Source organism: Lasioglossum baleicum, chromosome 6, assembly GCF_051020765.1.
Source record: "Lasioglossum baleicum chromosome 6, iyLasBale1, whole genome shotgun sequence".
In the NCBI taxonomy this organism is placed as follows: Eukaryota; Metazoa; Arthropoda; class Insecta; order Hymenoptera; family Halictidae; genus Lasioglossum; species Lasioglossum baleicum.
In genome coordinates this window covers 8789613-8812823 of record NC_134934.1, presented here as the reverse complement: position 1 = coordinate 8812823, position 23211 = coordinate 8789613, and the positions used below count along the sequence as shown (strand labels likewise).

At 39.3% G+C, this 23211-nt stretch overlaps 1 protein-coding gene across 1 annotated transcript in view; it reads left to right on the top strand.

The window, feature by feature from the left end:
- The window catches only part of LOC143209974 (uncharacterized), a 153656-nt gene that overhangs the window by 56432 nt on the left and 74013 nt on the right, over window positions 1-23211 (top strand). The window lies entirely within an intron of this gene.

The window sequence follows — 23211 nt, the reverse complement described above, 5'->3', positions numbered from 1 at the left end:
AAAAATCCACCATTGTGCAGAACCACGAAAAATAAATTGATTGAAGCATTTGAAACTCACCGAAAAATGTTCATGTTGATGGTCGAGTTTTATTCGAAATTTTTATTTAATCCGAGGCGTACAATTCACTCGCATTCGCGCGCAATTCTCCGGATCCGCTCAGTGACTTCAACGCCCGCGTCAGACACGACGCGCGGTGGGTAAGTAGGAAAACTGCGACAAAAATAGAAAAAGTTATTTTAGAAATTGAAAATTGTTGTACAACGTGATTCATTAATATCTGGTACGTGTGTCTGATAAGTTCTTTTCGATTGCATATCATTCATAACTAAGACATTCCAAATTGAAAATTATTTCAATTTCGATAATCATATTTCACTTCTGCCGAACTCAATATTCAGGTGTACCGTACGCGAATAAATGAAATTTTCAAATCATACTGAGATTGTTGCGCCATTTTTCGATAAATCGATCACAATGGCGCTGCGCGTTGCACGGGTTGCATCGCGTTGCATCCGCGTTGCAGCCTATACATCACGTCTTCCCTCCGGTGCCCCTAAATATCGATTTCGAAAGAGCCGCAATTATCCGAGCGACGTAAAGTCCGCCGGCGAGCATTTCAAGAACGGCGTCGTGCAATTTCGCCGCGGACGAATGCAACCGCTGCAGCTTTGAGCAACAGTTTCCGCACTAGCACAGGCTGCCGACAGCGTATGTAGACCGTAGAAACGCCTTTTCATACACGCACGATGCACGGTATCTTTATCTGGTTCTGTGTTCTCCTTCTTTCATACTTCTCTTACGTATCGTCAGCCGGCCGATCGGACAGCCAAAAAATGTTAATAAATATTCATTGGCCACCGCGAGGCATCGCGGTCGGTGCAAAGAATTATTTCGCGCGCGATGCCCATTTAAAATGCTAATTGTTTATTTGATTCGTTAAGTTAATTCGTTAGCAAAAAGCTCGGAGCCCGCCGCACAGTGCGGCCGATCGCCGATCTAGCTGTTCAAATTCAGAAAACCAGCGCGACCAAGACACTGTTTAGGTGCTTCATTGTTTACTTAAAATCAGCTCAAGGTCCCTTTAGCCAAATATTTGTTATGTTTCGAGCTCTCAGACATACATATAATTAAACGTCACACAAGCGTTGGTGTGCGCAAAGTCCAATTTTTATTTTGGGACTTTTGAACAGCTAGTTCGGCGATCGGCCGCACTGTGCGCCGGCTCTGTACCCTACTCGTTCGTACGTACGTTAATTATTGTAATTGATTATTAAAAAGCCGCCATAAAACCGGCGTGCATATTCCCCGTTTCTGCGTGGGACCACAGTGAAAACATTCGCGCGCGTCGATTAATCTTGCATCGCAACGGTAAACGTGGTTTATGAGCCTCGAATAGATTTTGTTCGACGCTCGACCGACTCCAAGCAGCTTCTCCTTTTTTTTCTCGGCCATATTTCAGATTTAATTACGCGAGCCTCGCTTGAGACGTTCGGGCCTTCCATCGCCCAAGGATCCAGCGAAAAACAATTGTCTTCCCGGTCAAGGTCCGTTACGGCAAATTTCAAATTTTCTACCTCCTGGTAGAGGTGTACCTCCTTCGACTGGGGTGAAATGCAAATTACTTTTCTCCGCTAACCCCTTGATATGTGAATTAAATGAATTTCATCGTGACTAAATATGTCTACCATTTATTACTCAATGTATAATTTATGCAAGCTTAGCAATTTCCTGTATATTCGAAACGAATATTAAAACGACTTGGAGCCAAGCTCAGGATTAAATGAAATGCAAGTTGGTTGAAAAGCAAATGAAGACGTAAATATGAACTATAGATAAACGCCTCGTTTGAAGTGCATTCTATAATTGATTTGAAGTTCAAGATTAGGATTAGAAATGGGTACAAGAGTAGAAGCACTTTCAGTACAAACATCAAGATTAAAGTTAATTAGCACGTGCTAAAACATGACACGAAGAAATAATCCAATCCCAATTCACGAATGTATGCAAACTTTCTTTTTCTGATATATCTGTATACTCATTTCAGTGATGGGCAAAAATTGTATGATATTTAAATACAATTGTATTTAAATACATTGTCTTCAAATTGTATTTAAATACAAATTTCGGATAACGAATAAAAAATACAAAATTTGTATTCGTTATTCGAAGGTTCGAATACAAAAGTATCTTTTATTCGACTTTTATTTAAATAATCTTGTATTCGCCGAGAATGTACTTTTGTACTTTTCCGAGCGCAACAGAACGATTCGATCGACCTCACTTTTATCTAACTGCTTTCCTCGACCCATTATTTATTTTTCATTGTAATAAATGTACTTATAATGTAAGAAAATCACAAGATTCAACGTCTGAATACGTTCGCAGTAGAACACTTAATGGTAGAAGTCACATGAGTGGAAACTAGGCCAAATGTTATATACTTTTGTCGAAGTATTGTCAGTCCGTGTTTACATATCTTTCTCTAACTTTGCTATGGTATGCTACACAATCCTAAGATTTTGCGTGTTTACTTTGGAGATAGTATGTAGTATTCAGGATATAACGGAGTGTACAATTTCCACCTTTGAATATAAGAAATTGAAAAATATGCTGGGTGTCTTATTATTTTGTCGAGGACTGTACATAATCTACATACTTGTGAAGCTAAACAGCCCCATGGTGTTTGAGGAGCACGGTAAATAAATGAAAAAACAGAAAGTATCACATGATAGGAGCGGCCGAAATGCTGCCATCGATAGGGTTTTTCTTTTGGTAGGAGATTAGGATCGTTCTATGGTCGGCGTGGAGCACGGATTACGAAGGCTGCGTGATCTTTCCGAGTCCAACACAGAGTCGGTCGCGCGCGTATGCTACTAACTATACTACCAACTCGTGCAAGTAATTTGCCCTGTACACACGGCCTCTGTGCAACCAACAATCGTTAAGGCGGTTGTGTATGTGTATGGGTGCCGGGAGTCCTGGTTGCTAAGGATAGACTGTCTTTGTGGCCGCTGACCGTTCCACGAAACTAGCGAGGCGATTTAATCATTATCGGCAATCTATCCGAGCGGGCAAAAAGAAAAATCTGGGTCAGACGCTCGCGCTCGCGGGATCGGGCCCCCGGACTTCTCTTTCAGAGCTCCCGATTCGAACGCTAAACGCCTCGCAATTAGCTCTCCGTCGTCGTGCACGGGGAAAAAACGCGGCTGAAAAAGAACGGAAATTAATTTCACATGTCTCGCAGTCTCGAACTGATTCCGCGGGATTCCAAGTGGCGGGCCTGACACAGCGGTTTTAACAAGTCGATCGGTTTTTGCATAAGTTCAAAATGACTCCTCGAAAATTGTCGCCTAGAAGCATTCGAAGGGGTACACCGCCATGTTTGTTTCTATGTCCATAGACTGGAGTGAAATGCAAATTAACTTTCTTCCCTAACCCCTCGACATACGAAATAAGTGAATTCCGATGACTATCATTTATTACTCAATCTATCATGTGCGCAAGCTTAACCATGGACTTTTCTGTAAATTCGAAACGTACAAGATCCTAAGCTATTCATATTTTATTCAAGTTAATTATTTTAATACTTTTTGCATACTTTTTCAAATTATTAAAAAATCGTACGCTACATTAACAAAGTATTTATTCTTGGTTAAGATCAGAGATAGAAATTTTTTAGCTTGTTTAGTGAATAATAAAAATGTTCAGCATCAATTGCAAGAGACAGGAACCAGATCATGCCAGATAATCATTTTGGATGAAACTCTGTTATACCAGAATGTACGTCCAAAGTGAACGGTTTAAATTTTAAATTCAGCTTAAAGAACGTTTCCATCCATGCTCCATCATGAATGATCGTAGTGATTAAACCTTCAATTCGAGCCACAGTCGTACTTAATAAATTTCTCGCTTTCGCGTCGGACTCGATAGCATTTTCATCGAAGGCAGAAAACATCGATTTACTTTTCCGTGCATATCGGTGCTCATAAATCGGCCGGTCGGTTCGCCGGCGAGCCGATAAGCGTGTCTCGTGCAACCGTGATCGCGACGTAGACATTAAAACGCCGCCATATTTAACGTCCGTGACTGCCATCGGGTTGCCGATTGAAGATCTCGAATTTTTCACGCCGCGACTACCCCGGCGATGTATGTATACATGTAAATCGAGTGCGAGCGGGGAAAGATAAATTCGCGTCACGGCGCAGAATTTCGCGTGTCGTGATTGAGAAATCGCGCGAGATCCAGGCAAATTCCGTATGAAAAAAATGGGTGCCGATTTCATGAAGACGGATACGTTCTTGCCGGATACTTCTTCCTTGCCGGATCAGTAATCTCCGCGATTAATCCCGGTTCACGCGTTAATTTATTAATATCGGTGCGGGATATTCGCAGAATACGCCGGGTCGAGCCGGGCCGACAAGCACCAACGCGCAATAAAATTGGGCACTTTTGATTCGCAACGCTTTTACGGCCCATCGATGTTATCAAATCATTAAGCAAAGCAACGTCGAGTAATTTTTTATGCGACGAGCATTATATTTGTTATACAGTGGATGACAAAAGTAAGTTAATACTCATACTTTCAATAATGAAATCACGATAACAGTAATATTTATTCACTTATAAAAATAAACAAGTTGATTACATATTAATTTTATTAGGTTTATTAAGTTAGTATTAAGTTAATTTCTCGTGTTAAGATTATGCTAGCGGGGAAACTCTGTGTAGTGTGTAAATACCTTTTGCGAATATGTAAACAGAATATAGATTGACTTTGGTTCAATGAGTTCTCTTAATTGGAAGGGAAACACATAGTTCGACACAAACAAAATGATAGCACACTGGAACTATGTTTACATATTCTTCAGTGTTTCGTGAGCTTCCACGAAGTTACGGTATTCAATTTGTATTGCTATTCTCATAACGGGTCGTGGCAAAAAGTTTAGTGAAAACGAAAGCGAAATTATCACAATTTTAGCTCTGTGTAAACAAAAGTTGTCTATTACTCAAATTGCAAAAGAAGTTAGTTAGAAAAATGATATACATAATTTGCTGAAAGATACAAGTGCGTATCTTTTTCTTTGGGAGTATATATGAGATGGTTCAGACATTGACTGTTTGTTTTTTAAGAATGTACAAGCTAGGAAACGAGCTAGGCAACACACTAGGTAACACGCCGATTATAATGAAATTTATTATGTTTTATCTGCAATGATCCATATCTAAGGGATGAAAATTACCCACAAAGTTGAACGTGAAACCCTATTTTTGCTAATATCTCGGGAACTTTTCGATCAAAGAATATAGCCATGTAAAAAGATTTTAGAAAAAATTTAAAATGATTTATTTGATCAGTATTTTAAAAACTCATCTTTTTTGTAATATTTTTTATTAATCAATGTTAGAAGAAAATCATTTTTATTCATCTGCATTGACAAACATATTTGTTTATTATTTGCCTATTAATAAACAAAAAATATTTATTCACTTATGATTACAGTTTATTAGTTACTAAGAATCGTCTTCGGAGTCGAGATCTTCTGGTAACATTAATTTTTTAACTTCGTCCTCAAAAATCTCGAAACAGGGTGGTGTCCTGTTTGTTTTGCGGTTTACCGTAATCGAACATAATAAAATATCTGAACTGCATAACAAATAATGGAAAAGTTTTGTCAGCATTTCACACTTGTTATCTTCTCGAATGTCTCGGAAATATTCGTCCCCTTCCTCCAATGTTTCTTGTGGAAACATTCCAATTGGTACAGCTGAGCATTTTATCATGTCTGCACCATGAAACAGGATCTTATGGAGGCTCGATGGCATATGATACCAATCGTATTTTGCAGTGCACAAATGAAAGGTCTCCATTGCATATTCCTTAAATAAATTCGGATTAATTGGTCTGTAACCCGAGAAAGAAACTAAAACGACACCGAGTCTTTTAATCAACTCCTTGTTAACACCTGTAATATTATTTATTATTAGACAGCGGATCTTATGTATGTGCTATGTATGATAAAAATGAGTAATTTAAAACTGTCAAAACAGAGTATAGAATAATTTAAATTGATACGTAATATATAGATAAATTTCTATTATACATAGTATATTATAGTATTACAGCATAAATTATACTATACTATAACAGTACATTATAGTATTATAGTATAATTTATACTATAATATTAGTAATACCATAGTATGTAATACTAATTCTAATACTATACATATACAGGGTGTTTCAAAATTCCTTCAACATCCGGAAATGGGAGGTTCCTGATGTTGAAGGAATTTTGAGACACCCTGCAGAAATTTAATACTGTTATATTACTTCCATCCTATTAACCACTTAAGATCCTACAGTTTTGGTTATTTTAATTTTGTATAATTTTGTTTAATTTTCTATAATAATTGGTTATTTTATTTTATTTAAAGCTTATTTTTCAATATTCTTTTTATCCCTTAGTTTCTTTTTGTTGCCCGAGTTAACTCGGTTAAGCGAAGTAGGTGCAACTACTTTTGCATAAAATAACATTTTCTTGTGTTTTCATTTCAAGATTTGTTCTTCTGTATCTTAAGAAAATAGAGAATAAAAAAATTGGAGGGAAAACGACCGCTTTCGAATTTTTAATTGGTGCGTTAAGTGGTTAAATTGGTTAAATACATGAAATTATTCACTCTAGTTCGTTACAATTCGAGTAGAAAATTTTTATTTTGAATAAAGATCCACCCATAAAAATATGTACCTGTGATATTGGCCACTTCATCATAATATCGGAAAAATGCTCTCGCATCGTCCCCGGTATAGCTTGGACCAAAACCAGGTTTCGCTTCCTCAAACTTTATATTCAGTTCCTCTGTTAGTTTTTGTTGAATCCTCTTTTTGCGCTCTTCGTATCTCGATTTCTCTTTTGCACTTGTTGGCAATTGCCATGTTTTGATTTCGAGACGGTATGAAATATTCAAAACGCACTCCATGCACCTAATCCACGCATTGCCATTTGATATTCCATATTGGTTCAAATCTATCGTTACTGGTAATGTTTGAATAACATTCAAGTTATTCATCGTCTGCGTAGTCGCCTTACAAATTGAACACGATTGATCTGGTGACTCAGCACCGCAACCAAAAGATTCTGCATCCATCGTGGTCAGTATAAACTCATATTTTACAGTTATACTTCTATCGCGAAATTTGATGGTAAATGGATTTAAGTTTGAAATTTGTTGCTCCATTTGCTTTATTTCGTATGCGGCCATTGGGCTTGTGTCTGGTTCGAACGTAATTCTCATCGGTCGGCAAAATAGGGTGGACGAAGGACTCGGATTGGTCCATAAGACAGTGGCATTAGATTTTAGAACTAATGGTAACATACATATAGCGAACAGAAACTGATCGATATTGACCCGAGATTCCAAAAGTGGTTCGTAGCGTGTGTAGTGAGTAACACTCCCACCACAGCCCCATTTGAATAAAAAGGTTAGAGTTTCCGGTACATTTTCGCAATCTGCATGTGTTTCTAAATATTTGAATAACCTCTCCGTCGTATGGTCGGCGAGAGTTTGGACATCAACGTCTGCAGAATTGTCGCTTACTGTAATAGATTTTGGATAACAATGTTTTTTTGCGTGGCGAATAGATTTATATGATGGGAAAATGTCGACATTTCTTTCTTTTAGATCCATCCGTATACAATTATAAGTGTCCTTAGTGAAATTGCCATGAATGAAGAAAGCTAAAGTATCATCTACTCCCAACTTTTTCGGTTCCGCTATAATCGGTTCTCCATTAGCGACAATATTTTGTTTACCACTTATGGAACAACTAGCTGCGGAAGTCGATTCCCAGGAAGAAAATTTTTCTTCCAATGGTTCGTTTCTTCTACTATCATAACTTGACCTTGGAATATTTTCTAAAACCTTATCTAGTAACGTAAAATCATTTTCTAACCACGACTGGTTTTGTTCCAGAAATCTCGATTTTGTATAATTAGATTTGACCCATCTCTTTTTTAATGAGCTGGTAAAACGTCCTAAGTTCCGCTTTAACACTCTGATACTTTCTTCGGAAAGATTCAATTTCTCACGAATTTTCTCTAACAAGAATCTGCTATCACCCATATCCTTCTTCGCGTTTCTTAACATAAACGCTAAATCTTTATTTTTCCGAAATCCGTCCATTCTCTTATTTTTTGATAGTTTCTGTCTAACGTAATAGAAAGGAAAACGTTGAATGCAAATTTTTTGATGTAATAAGTAGACTACGGATCTTTATGCAAAATAAAAATTATCCAAGTTAATTCTAACAAATTGACGTTAGATAAAAATGTATTTCCACTTTTAACCATACTAAAAAGTCGAAGACAATGTAATACTAACATGACGTTGTTCTAATATCTTTTTAGTTTTGTATTTGACCAGTTCATTTCGATCGTAAATGCATAAAATCCGCAGTCTAGTAATAAGTGTTTGTAAGTATTATTGTACTCTTACCAAATATATGAGATGAACAATATCAGCTGAATATACTGGACAAACTATACACTATACACTAAACACGCAATATACACTGAATACTAAATGAGATACAAATACCGGTACTAAATGAAAAACGAAAACGAGTGTTACAAAACAAACGTGAATGAATATACGTATATTGTATATAAAGAAAATAAAATACAGGTTCTCAAAATAGAAGAACTGCGCTGTGATGTTATACGATGCTGAATGCTATGCTCCCTCAAATACACAATAATTGTATGACAACAGAATTCATAAGGTAGATCTATTTAGGTTAGGTTTGCAGCAAGTCGACAACGTGTCTTTGTGATGTGATTCCCTGCACTCCCTGCCCCCCTGCTATGCCGGTCAACTGTTCAACGGCAGCCGTTGGGATTTTGGACAGTATCTTCGCGCATGCGCGACGGGTATAGCGTCAGTGAAGTAAAGAGTATGTCTAAAACGGGGTACCTTGTATATGTATGTCCACACATAATATATAATTATATAAGTGTACATATTATACATATACAATATATAAATATACATATAATAATTGTGTGTATACAGTGTATGTATATGTATAACTCGACTCTTTTCCTTTACTTTTTAAAAAAGGAGGGAGAGGGTACTTAAATAAGTTTGAACGAAATAATAAAAAAATGAAATACATATTTTATAAAAGAAAGTTCTTCGCAAATAGAAAAAGAAACGGATAGAACGACGTATCGTTCATTCATAAGAAAAGTGACGCACCTCGGAAGATATTTCTAAGTATCTATAATAATAAATATAGAAACTGTGGTGTACTTTATAGCTAATGTACATAACAATTAACCCAGTATCTAACTAGCAATAAATTATTTTACCATGTTTTGATTAACTCGCTTTCTTGTCTGTCTGTCTGTCTGTTTGTTTGTTTGTCTGTTCGGTACAAATTTTGCAATTGATTTTATACTAACTTCCCGATGAGCTAGAGGCGTGAAACTTTAAACATAGCTCAGAACTGGATGACAATGCAATATTTCATCGGTTCCTCGATCGAACGTTCTAGATCTATTTAGTACATTTGAATTTTCGTACGTTGAGAGGTAAACGGTCTCAACACCCGCTGTTAAATAATTGGCACCCTTCCCCCCGCCTCCTTCTAATTGAAATCACTGGCTTATGACCCACGGACTAGTATTTGAAAAAGAAATAAAAATAATTGTCCCACTCTTCAAAAAGATTCGCCATCACTGTACTAGAATCTTGAGGTAGCAATTCACGGAAGGATGCTGAGGGGTCATCAAGCGGCGCTAAAATCTCCATCGGGCGCGATCGAGCCCGATCGAGCATCAACGTCGGAGCTCTATCGGAGCCAGGAGAGTCGTGTAAACCATTAATCTCCATTTAATTGATCTATAACATACACGGATCCCGTTTAATCGTGCACAATGCCAGCAATCTCTACGCGCTCCCTGTACAATCTCTACAGGGTTCGCGGAATTAATCCGTACAGCTATCCAACCATGATCCGGTGCAACTGCAGCCTGCCAGAGACTGTATCGCGTCATATTAAATACAAATCACGAATTTCTCGCGGAAGCATACACGTGGAGAGAGAGAGAGAGAGAGAGAGAGAGAGAGAGAGAGAGAGAGAGATTCTTGAGCATGCCGGTAGTTCAGTGGCGGCAATGCGCCAAGCCCTCGAGACCGGGACAGAGGATAGAGGATAGAGTCTACGGACTCTAGAGTCTAGATAGAGCCAGCTGGTTGGGGCAACACCGATCCAACTACGGTTCCTGCGAGCAGCTATCCTACTCAGCTCATGACAGCCCCGGGCTATGTAGGCGTGCGGATAACTTTCGTCTTTCGTCCCTATTCTGCCGTTCACAGCCACGAGAGCTTACGCAACGCTCGGCCACGACAGAGCCGAGACACACAGTGGCCCGGATCCGAGAATTCAGCGAAATTTTACCGAAAAATTGCCTGATGGCAGAACACATTTTAGCGGATGAATCGAGCGTGTGTCGTTGCAACTGTTCATGCGTCGAACAATAATTTTATGAGCAAGGTGTGTATGAAGTGGGAAGGGTCTGCAAAATATACGATATGACTGGAATAGAAGAAAATGTGAACACACCTTTACTTAAGATCCGCAGATTTCGAGGAAGACATAATTCGACGTTAATAATTTTTTAAGATGGAGGAGTAGAGGGTATATAAGTTGTGTGAAATATATATCTCCTGAACTAATGGTTTTTTGATCAACCAGTCTACTAACCACTTGACGCACCAATTAAAAATTCAAAAGCGGTCGTTTTTCCACCAATTTTTTTTTACACCAACGAGTATATTCGCCTGTATTTATTAGAAAAGCAAAACTGCAACCAAAACTTCTTAAACCCGACTTAACTTTGGCGAGTGCGCTAAAAAATATATGTGGTTCCGATATGAAAATTGAAAATGACCTTCATATGCCCTCTACTCTTCCATCCACGAAAAACGCATTGGCGTATAATTATGTTCGTAACCGTGTAACTTTTGTTTGAGTGATTTTTCGATACCGTTAATAGTTTCAGAGATATTCGAGTGGTCCACCTCAGATGGGCCACCCTGTATACCTGACACCGGTTGCAACACAATCGATGCTCTCTTTCCCTTTCCCCGGCTTCCTCCCACGCGCTCTCTCGCGTTCCTTGCACCCTTTCCGGAGCTGGTATCCTAACGGATTAATTGTTCTACAGGGCCGAATCGGATTCCTGGGAGTCCTTTCACGCGGGAACAGATTTTCTTCGATTCCTGCGCTAGCTCCTCTCCGATCCGATTTCGAAAGAAACTGCGCGCGGCTCGCTCGCCGATGCTCCACTTTCGTTATTGCGGATGCTCGATCGGCCCGATAGAACTGACCAAGAGCTGAACCACATAAACTCGTTTGACATTAATGGATTTTTAATGTCCGCCTTTCAGCCATACTTTTCACCGTGTCCGATTGCCGGATCCTTCGCCAGTGATACTAAAGATCTCGAACGCTTCGAGATATTCCTCATTTCTCGGAACGACCAGGCGTTCGTTTGTACTGAATCATCGATCCCCGCGCAACTATACCGATCTAATTATCGGTTACATAATGCTCTAATTGCTACCGAATCGTTAGGTATTGCAAAAATATCGACCGGCCTACTCGCGTTATAGGAATTCCCACGTTTGTGAAAATCGGATCACAGATGTTACATGAAATTGAATCACCGTGTAATTGCACGTAACTGTATGGTGTTCCCGGCCTGTCGAAATCGGTAATCATTGGCCGATGTCTTCGACACCTTGCATTTGATCGAATAAATCCTTGCTCCAATTTACGAATGCAACAGTGTGCAATTTTAAATTAAAGATATTAGTTTGCCCAGTTTTGCTATTGCGACCAGTCAGCTGTGACTCTATCAATGATAATGTATACTTGCAGAAATATTGAAATGAATTTCAGTTGCAATCTACAAATCCTCAAGTGTAATTATAAATTAAAGAGTTCTCTTTCCGTTTGCCCGTTTTTCCTATTGCGATCAATCAGCTGACGACAGAGATGAAGTTTTAGACAATCCAAAATTCTGCGAGTCTCTGAATGAGAATGTAAACTTGCAGTAATATTCGAATAAATTTTTTGTTCCAATTGAAAAATGCGCGATCAAAAGCTGACGAGGAAAATGTGCTCGATTCCAATTTCCCCGAATGTTTCAATAAACTTACAGAAATGTTTGCACTCGAGTTACGGCGAACGATAAATTCATTCCCGGTCTCGATGAATCTTCCAGGAACGCGTACGCGTTTTTCCCCGCGAAAAAAGAGCTAATCGCGAGTCCTTTGAAATGACGGTACGCTGATTCACGAGATCGCTAATAACGCTGACGTGACCGCCACGATGAAAACTTTTCATACGCGCCGGCCGCTCGTTACAAGCATCCTTGCGGATTTTCTCCGGGATTTTCATCTATTTGCCTGGCTGTGCGAGGTTTTTCGCGGGACCGGCAACCTTCGTTTCGCTCGACAAGGAAGCGAGGTTTTTCTGCCGTGCTTTTTGCGGCGACGAGGAAATAGCAGCGTTTATTATCACAATAATTTCGCTATGGAGATATATCCTGCTCCGCACTATGGCGTACTGCCCGTTCATTCTCCCAGGTTTTTGTTTGTCAGTCACTCGGGCACGGATTTTTCTTTACGGCTTCTTTGCGGAGCGTGAAAATTGGAAATGAACGGAGCTTTTCCTTTTATCCACTCTATGTCCCGTTAGATTGTGTTCGGAACAAAAGTGAGTGGAAACAGTAGAAAGATTACAAGAATAACTCGGAGCTTAAAAGAATAAATGACCTGCTAAATTTCATCAAGGGAACCAAACTTATTATATATATATATAATGAAATTATAAATAAAAGGGGAAAAAATGTTCACTGTTCTATTATTTATTATGATCGTTAAGGTTTGTAAATAAATTTCTATGTACTCCCTGCTTGTCATAATTGATACAAAACGCTTTTAAATTACATAAAGATCATCCGTCATCTAATAATTACATTGGAAATTTTCTATATTATTATCTGAAAATATTTTTAAAGAATTGAATCACAATGGATTCAAAAGATACTTGACCATAAAATTTCTGATTCCAGAGAAAAACAGACGATATTTAAATGTAATTTGAAATACCGTTAAGATGCGCAGATACTTATTGCGTCACGGAGAAGTAGATTTCGGCGAGAAGGAAATAAATGTTGATGGGTGTGAAAAGATCCACGGGCGGCAAGAGGGTTAATTGAATCCCGGGAGCAGTAAAAAGCGTTGTTCCTAGTGAAAGTGGTGCAATCAGCATAATTCGCGTTCTAATGAAATAATAAATGGGGCCTGTGAAGTAAACGTGCCAAGGAATATACAATGCAGGTTACGTTTCTATGTAGGGTAACGATTGCCCGTTCGGTGAATTGTGAATTGTTCCCACAGTAATGCGTTTTTCTTTGTCTAGCGCCGCCGGTGCCGATCGATCACAGGACTCGCCTGACGAAACTCGCGTTCTTTCGTCATTTCGTATTTACTCGCCTCTGGACAGCAGAAACCCTGGGGTAGGAATTATGGCAACCGTCGTCGCGATACGCTGGTTCCGCGCGATAAATTTCGGTTTTCATGTTTCCTTCCATCAAAAATCAGATTTACGACATTGACGTAATAATGGCCGCGATAAAACTAAATCGAACGCAGTTTTACCATATAATAGTATCCGGGGATTGCGGATTTATTATTAACACCTCAGCGATCGTTTCGCAACTTTTCGAAAATTTACTATTCGCAGCCGAGGATTTCCTAATGAACTTCTCGATGGCAGCTGCAATTTCAATCGTCGATCAATAAATCACGCTGGGCAATAGAATTTAATAGTTTCTCTTGGTATTATTGTTCGGAATGAGGCTCCTAAGCTTCCTTTCGATGTTGCATAGTCGTTCAAAAGTCGAGAGAGAATTTCCATAAAATCAAAGACAAATTAAAAATTGCTTGTACCAGTTGCAGGCCACAGGAACCAAATAGGATCTTATTTTTTATCTTCGGTGATATTTTTCAATTCTTTTCATCGTGTTACCGTTTCGAATTACACAATTTTCGTCATGGATTTATTTTCCGACATGGCTGACAATCTGATCAACATTAAATTTTGAAAGAGAAAATCTTATGGCCAGGAAATTAGTTCTTTGAACAAATTAAACCGATTTTCGCGCCCGTTTCGAAGCAATCGCTTATCCGGTTTCAAGATGTTCGTGCGTAACGCGATTTCAATTAGTTTATTTAAATGAATCGGTCGCGATAGCGGGGACTGTCCGGCTGGAGAATACTGCACGTCGTCGATACCATCGACGAACCATAAATATTATTACGTTCTCGACTATTTACGCGTTACGACCGCGTGCATTTTCCTTCGCGCGCACGCTCTCGGCCAAAGAGATATTTACTACTGGCCGGGCTGGAAACGCGCGGACGGAATAATTAACAAGCGCGATTTCTTTGACGTGATCGCGGCGGTTCGCGGCTTGTCGCCGGGGTATATCGCAATCGAAAGTGCTCTCGCCGCCGCTAATTCTCATTGCGAATGGTAATCGTATGCAGAGAGGGACGCTGGAGCGGAGCGTGTTCGACAAAGCTGTCCAGAAAAATCGTCCGCCACGATGATGTCACCTGCCGAAGGGCGACGACGAAAATATATGCCCGTCGTTTTCCACAATTATTCCACCCAGCCCTTTCCCAATATTGACCCTCTGTTGCTCGAATTTTTCTTATTGGAGGGGGTCTTCTGGCTTGTATTTGAAACAGCATTTGTTTCGTTGCTTACATTCCTTGTTCGAAAGTTTTATTAAATGCAACGTACCCAATTTTGAATGATTAAAACAGTTCAGCAGTAGAAAGTCACAGATTCTCCGAAAATTATGCATTCTACTATGACTTTAAACAACGAAGAGAGTGCATAAAATTGATTTTACTGTTTTTAAGTGAACTGTCCGATTATATGAATGTCACATATTTGTTACAGGTTAATATAGCTTTTAAAATGTTCCTTACGTTCAAACGGCTTACCGAATCAGCTCCAAAATGGCCGCGTTGTGTTTGGATCGTGTTGTGGCGTCCACTAACAACTGATTTATTACCACTCGAGTCTCGTTAAATAAATTGTGTAGGTGATCTAAGAAAAATTGCAATGGATATTGCACCTTCAATAGCCGAAAATATAATAATACATAATCAGTCTGCGAGTGTTATGCATTTACATATAAGAAAAACGAGCGCGCAAAACTCATAACAATAAAAACATTAGAAGACTATAAAAGTACGGTTATGTTATTTTGAAATGAATTAAATTATTGGAAAGGAAAAATTCCTTTTTGCTGGCTAATTTGAAGCTCAAAAATCTTCTTTGGCACAATAATCCCAAACGAAACTATTAGATTACGTTGTTGATGGTTGAATGGTTGGTTTATGAAATTAAATTGGTTTATTAAAAAATCCTCAGCCATGAAACACGGACTTCAAAAAATCATGAGATAATCGGCCGGAAGATGATGAGTTAAAATTCGTTTTTTGTCTGAGAAGTTCCGTGATTCGACGCACTATGCGTTGCGGAGGGTGAAAGCAGAGCCGAGGAAACGGCTGGAGTCGAGCCAGCCGTGATAATGGCTAATCATGATTATTAACCGTAATGAATGGGGCGACGCGCGACGGTTGGGACCGCGAGAGCAGACGAAAGTCGTCGCGTCACAACCGGTCCCCGCTTCTGACCTCTAATAACCTAATTGAGAGCGAATCGGCCGCGTACAGGTGCTAACATTCCGTTTCCCCTCGGCGATATACGCGGTTGTTGCGCCGCCAGTGAAATGGACTGTGTATGTGTGTAATGTGTAAGTGTGTAAACGCGCGATCGCTGACAACAGGCGCTACCAAGGACGCGAACGTTTTCCCGCCTTTTTATTCGGAATTCCTCGGCTCGGTTCGATGCGATGCGATTCGGAGGCTGCTAGACTGCGAAACTTTCCGCGAATTTATACTTTTATGGGGGAATTTAAAGAGAAACGACAGAGTTGTGGGTTTCTCGTCGAGTATTCGAAACTTGTGAATTTTAGTTGATCTCTGAAACAATCATTATTTATTTATTTAGATTTTTTTTAGAAGATTAAAGCGAGAACCAATAAGTGAAATTTCATTTAGTTGCCGCAAGTTCAGTCTACCACGAATAAATAACAATTTTTGTCATGAAATATTCGACACTTGCAAATTCAGTGAATTTATTCCTGATCCGGTAATTTTTGTTGAGATATCATCGATAAATTGCTAGTGTTTGCGATGTGATCTGAATTTATATTTCTGTGGGAGTATTGAAAGAGAAACGCGATCCAGGTGAAATTTCATTTGTTTTATCAGTTGTTCCATTGGACAGGAAACGGATAAAAATTGAATTTCCCGTTGCGTGTTTGACACTTGCAAATTTAAATAATTTATTGCTGGCGACCGGATTATTTTTGTCGCGTGGAGAGAAAAATCAATTGATATATCGGTAATATCGATTCATTTCGTCACAGTACAGTGAGCTTTACAAACATAATTTACCTTGAACTGTCGCACGATTTGTATGTATAGCCAATGATGATAATGATTAGTAGAAAATGTCGTCCACATCGGAAACTTTCTCACTGCTTCTCACGGCAACTAGTAAATCGAGCTTACTTATTTTAGGCTAACCGGAAGTTCCACTAGACTAGCTACTGCCGCCGAGGAATTTCACCGTTACTCGATCCAGTTTCCAGACTCGTAGTTACATTTAGATTTCGTAACACCAAAAATCATTTTTACTCGATTTCATCGCTTCTTCGATCAGTATCAACGAGTACCGGACGTGACCATTTTTTTTTCTTAAGAATGAACTGTGATGTTTGTGTGGCGTTTAAGCATATCTTAGAACATTATTATTTCTCAAGGAAGTGTATATTTTTCCATAAATTCACGCCGTCCGGCGTCCTCTGTAAATCGACGATCGCGGGATAATGGAAAGTCTCGGGTGGATTTACAAGAAGCGGTCGTTGGTTTTTAAGAGAATATCGTGTTTCCGGGGGCTTGTAATGGCGAAAAAACATTGGAAAGCCTCCTGGGCCGAAAAGGATCGGATCGCTTTCGACGGGCCGATGATCTCATTCGGTTAACGCGTTAAAGATCAGGTTGCCGGCCTCTTCGCGAATTTTAAAATCACGCGAAACGTGCACGCAGCTCAATCCAGTTACCGTGCCGCACCACTGATCAAACTGGAAATTTCCACGGTTCGGATCACCTCGGCCGTTTCTTTGACGCTCACGACTGTCGTTTCTTCTGCTGTCGAGTCTCCTCTGGCCGTTTCAAAATTTTAAAACGCGAGCGATCATTCCGTCTTGCCAGGACGTCGAATATCTTAGCAAAATCGTACTCCGTAATATGTATTGCATATCAAATTATTTTGATTTTTAAGTTTAGAAGAGCAACGTCCAAGAAAAACTGCTCTTCTGCCATTTTCTATCTGTTAAAACTAAATTTCTAGAAGAAAGATGACAAAAATCTGTAGTATTTCAAATTAATTTCATTTTTAATTTTAAAACGATTTAAGAACAGTTCGCTTTTGCCATTTTTCCCGTTCACAATTTCACTTAAATAATTTTCCTTGAATATCATTTGTCGGAGATATTGGTAGTTACTGGGCATGCCTCGCACGACAGAAACATCGCAGTAAACGATTAAATAAACTTTATCCCGCGGGTCGTTTAGATAAGAATTCATGGAGGAACGCGCAAATTCAGAGCCGCCATTACTATAACCTCACTCCCGAACGCGCATACGCCATCGTTTTCGTCCCCATTCCGTTTTATACCGGCTTGAATGCCAATCATCGAAATATTTCATTGCCGGTACGGGAATTTGAACGGCTATTAAAGCCGTTAATGCACCAATGATTTGAGGAAAGGCCGTTGATGGACACGCCATCATCGTCGATGGACACGCCATCTTCATCAATGGACGCTTCTTACGGTTCCTACGGCACTTCATCATACAAAGCCGACGTATACGCCCGGAACGTTTCTTTCACAGGTGAACAGCGAACGACGTTACTGTTACTGACGCCACATCGAATTTTAATCGAAAATCTGCGGCGTGGGTCGATGTCGTTGGCCTAGAAACTGCTAGATGTCTCCGAGACGTCTAACGAGCCATCAATCTTCGAACCGCTGCAGATAATTTTCGAGTCGAGGAAAATGTAATTTTCAGTTGCCTGCAAGCTTTTCATTTTCGAATAAGGAGATTGTCAATTTGATCGTGCAGCTTCTAAAATTATTATTTATTGTATGATCGTCTAAACTCTAAGGGTTTTTTGTATCTACAATAAAAATTAATAGATCAAATGTAATATTGTTTCAAGTACAATAAAAATGTTCACTTGTTTTTAGTCGCTTTTCAATTTTCGAATGGTGGAGATTATATCTGCCCTCGATTTCGAACCTCGTCTGTCAATCAATGCTATTTAACGTCGGCCTCCAATGAAACCAGAATGGGGAGAGGCTAATCGTCGTGATTCGTGGGACAAAATCAGAACTGATGACTGTTTACCCAACCACGGGCACGGGAACGAGGTTCGGTCAGAAGATATAATTTGTCGACGATTTCTCGGAACGCGCCGTGCGCCGCAGGGAAATCGGCTACTAACGACGCGCTCCGCCGCCATCTTTCTGTCGGTACTCGAGAGTGAAAACGCCGTTAATTTCAGAATGCGGAGTAAATCAACGCTTATTCATCATTTCTTTCGCGTACGGCGAATAACGAAAAAATGTTTACACACTGCCGCTTTCTAAAAATAATTCCCGCCGATTTCGTTAGTTAACGTCTTGATCGGTCCATTTTCTCCTGACCATAGTAATTCTTCAAACAATTCGCTTTTTTGCTATTTCAGATCGTCCATTCTGGACTGTGTTAGGCTATTCCTGGCTCGAATAATTGCCGCACTGTAATTGCCTACACTGTATATGTACACGCTGCGTTCAAATGTTTTCTAGACTGCACTTCACAAAACACTTTTTAACCATCATACAGAGTCTTCCATTAAGAAGTGTTATTTTAGGTTATAAAAAAACGCTGTGCCTTTTATACAATTAACAATTCTTTTCACAATTTTATTAACCGCGTGTCGAAGAGTGACAACTCCAATCTTCACAAATAAAAGTAGCGCGAAGTTTCAAGATGCTTCATAATTGACTGTTTCGAATGAGTATTATTACTATTTATTTAATGCTTTAAACCAAGTATGGTTTAGTAGTTGAATGAGAGAGAGACTAGGTGCAATTTAAAACAGTGAAAATATTACAAGAATTTAAAATTTCTGTTATTTTCAACCTTTTATCCATGTTGACAAAGAAAATAAATTTCCATTTCACTCCACACAGTTTGTTATAATTCAGGTAACAGATTTTTATTTTGCATAAAGATCCGCTGTTACGGATCACGAGGGACTATAAAAGTTGAATAAAAAAAGAATTTTAATTCGGCTCGCCGTCTCCCCTCGTCAAGCGACAATATGGCGAACGCGTGTCATGGCAAATAAATACGTTTTAGCGGTACGACGTAATTTCGGAGCGGCCCTTTATGTAGAACACGTGCGGCCGTTTCTCTCTATTGGTCACGGCGGAGTTAGCGAGTACGCTAGCACGCGTTTCCGTGCGTGTGACGAGGAAGATTGACGCGCCGGGAACACAGCACCCCGCCTAATGAGTTACGGCCCGTCGCGTTGCGACAGCGAACGCCAAAGAAAGCTTTAATGAATCCGCGGCGAGATCCGATCGCGCCGAATATATTTCGCGTGTGCTTTGATCATCACCCGTTGCACCGCGCCGAGCTGTGTACCGCCGCAGGATTTATGCTCGCGACGAGATACGCGGACCCGAACACGGTATTTTATCCGGCTTAAAGTAACCAGCTTAAGCTCGTTCGACGTCCAATAAATTTTTATTCGTTACCCTCGCCACGGACGAACCGCAAACGATAACCGAACTGTGTGACCGGTCCACTGCCACCATTTTAACCCACGCCGCTGGCGTGCCATTTTCGGTACACTCAACGTCGCACAATCGATATGATCTCGAAAATTATTTTCTGAATGTAGAAATGTAGTTGTGTAAAAAGATTTCAGAAAAAATGATTTGTTTGACACTTAGAGTATACCGAGATACCCTTATAAGAATGACACGATTTAATTTATTTAGACTTCACGCGGGTTTTATCGTAATATGTGCTCTAATAAAGATACGAAATCATCTTGATAATTTCAAGAATTGCAAAATAAAAGATCTAGAACCGGTCATCTGACCGTTCGTGGTAGGTTTATCGTTGAACAATTTTTATGGAATATTTCATATTAATTGTTTATCCATATTTATGTAACTTCGTGTACGTAATCCATGGTAAATCGGCGTTACACTTGGCTGATGTCCCTTGCTAGATGTCCACAGTATTCCGAACGCAATTAAGAACGTTTCCAGCGATTCTTACGCAACGAAAGGAGCTGCAGACTCTTCTGAGCCTGCTATACTCGCTGCTCACGCTTCTTTCAATTAGTTCGCGAGCTGCGCAAAAACGTGGACAAATGAAATCACAAATACGAGAGTCGATCGTGTCTTCGACGTGTTCGCGTTTTTCGCGAGCTGCTCGCGCCGCGTGAGAAACTGTGAGAGAGCAAGTCGTTCGCAGTCGGAGCAGCATGATTCGCCGAGTGGCCAGCAACGTTGCTTCATCCGACAATCTTCATCGTTATTCCGGAGAGGATTCGAGGCTTCCTTATCAAAGGAAAGTTGCCAGCGGATCTGATTGATTTACGTTGGTCCGTGTATACGCGCGTGTGTGTGTGCCGCGGCGCAATTACGCTTGCGCTAATAGCCCGTATTATAAACAATTTGAGAATTCTTCGGGATCAACGATGCCGGTGATTTATCGGCTCCCCGTAGATCGGATGCCCCGAAGATTTACGAATCGGGGATAGAAGCCCTCGGAAGGTTGCGCAATGCAACGTTTCTAAATACGGCTAACCGATTCGTAATAAATCAATCGACGTCGAAGATAAATCGATTCCGGTATCCCCGCATGATGTGTTCATTCCGCGATCTCTGCTGGTCAAATATTCTAACAGATTTATATGTATACCGTTGTGAGAACTGTAGACGCGCGCGGGTGAGACAAGAGATAGACAGAAGATAAACGGAAGAGTATGGACAAGGTGTGGAGACGACGAGGGGAGTAGATAGAAATAAAGAATATAAGCTGAAAACAAAATACTCCCTCTGTCCCATAATAATAGTAGCGAAAGAAAACAAATATAGACCGCGACATTTATTATCAAAAAAACTAGATTACATTAAACAATAAATAAAAATATTACTCCTAATTTTTATTTTGTGTGTTCAGATAGTTTCTCTCTCTCTCTCTCTCTCTCTCTCTCTCTCTCTCCGGATTTTTCAATAATTTCGTTACTGTATTTTAAACTTGTAGGTAGGATCTCTTGGCTGCGAAGCTCTTTGCTTTCCCTATATGCGTGAGCTTAAAATTATTGGAGCGACGTCGTTCTTCATTGCTTCCAGCATAACTTTTTTTTTTTTAATAACTTGTTTTTTTTTATTGATATTCAACTGAAATGAAACAATTGATTTCGATCAGCGGATGAAATTCAAAAAAATAGTTATAATTTGTAATAATTGGGTTAACCTAAAAATTGAAAGATGTGTCGAAACAAATGTGACATGATCTTAAAAAAAAAAAACACCATTAAAGTGTCGAATATAAAAATTATTTACGTCATCTTCAAAGAAATCTAAAAAACAATGTGATTAATAGAGACTTGTTCGTTTACTCTTGCTTTCAATTCTTCTTCAAAATCATTATCACATATTATTGTCTAAAAATAATTTTGATTAAGAGCTGAAAGCAAAGACATTTACTAACGCATCTGCATGCGAGTGTAGTGATTCATTCATTTAAAAACACAAATACTTTTTATGATCTCCAATAATTGGCAGTGCATTTGTAAGTCTAAAGACACCTCCGGGCGGTCAGTTAAGCGATAAACAATTGTTTCAGAAAGATACGAAACGCTCCATAAAATCCTGAACACTTTGTCTCGAACCGATCTAGTCGCATAATTAATGAAAGACCCGGCCGCATGAAAATGGTAAAACGCTCGCTGACAGCTGGTTGCGCATTTATCTATGAATTTATGAATAAATCTTGCTACACTTCACACCGAGCGAACTTCGTCTAATCCGACTATTAACAAACCGCTTTAATGAATACCGAAGAAAAATTTTCATGGCGTATGAATACATAAAACTCGGGGATCTGATATTTGATTCCATTAGGAACGAGACATTTTTTCGACACGTCTAATCGTTACGAATATTTAATCAATGAGTATCTGAAAATTATTAGACACGAACCTGATATACGAGAATGCTTGACGAACGATAATCTATGAAATTTAGAAAAATCGAACTTCGTGCCTTATTTTGAATCTGATAAAATCCTGATCTGAGGAAACAAGTTGCATGCTTATCTTCGCCGATCGCTTCGACGAGACATTGGTTTGCATAATGATGCAGTATCAAGTGCAACATTTCTTTAGCTGTCTGATGCAACGAAATATTCTTGTTCATATCATATCCATTTTTAAATTACTATTTCAACACAACGCTGTTTAACTGGACAAATTATAAAATTGTAATCCCGTATTTTATGAATACAATGAAAGTAGTGGGAATTTTCATCACAAGTTTTAGCAAACGGAGAAAAAAAAAGGGATGAAATGTCTATTCAACTCGAGATACAAGTAATTAATAGTTAGACCGAACATTTCAGTAAATATAAATAACTGGAAGGTGCAGCTACGCAGGTACTTATTTATTTTCTTTATAACCAGTTGCAAATGAAACTGGTTTTTAACCGACTTCGAAAAAGGAGGAAGTTACTCAAATCGATCTGTATGTGCCTTTTTCTGTCGCTCTTTTTTTTATATGTATGTACACCGATTACGCCAAGATGTATGGACCAATCGGAACGAAACCTTTTGCATCTTGTAGAGTATGTTCCAGGGATGGTCCCGTGCAAAAAATTTTACATTTTTTTATTAATTACGATTTTATTTGCGAAAAT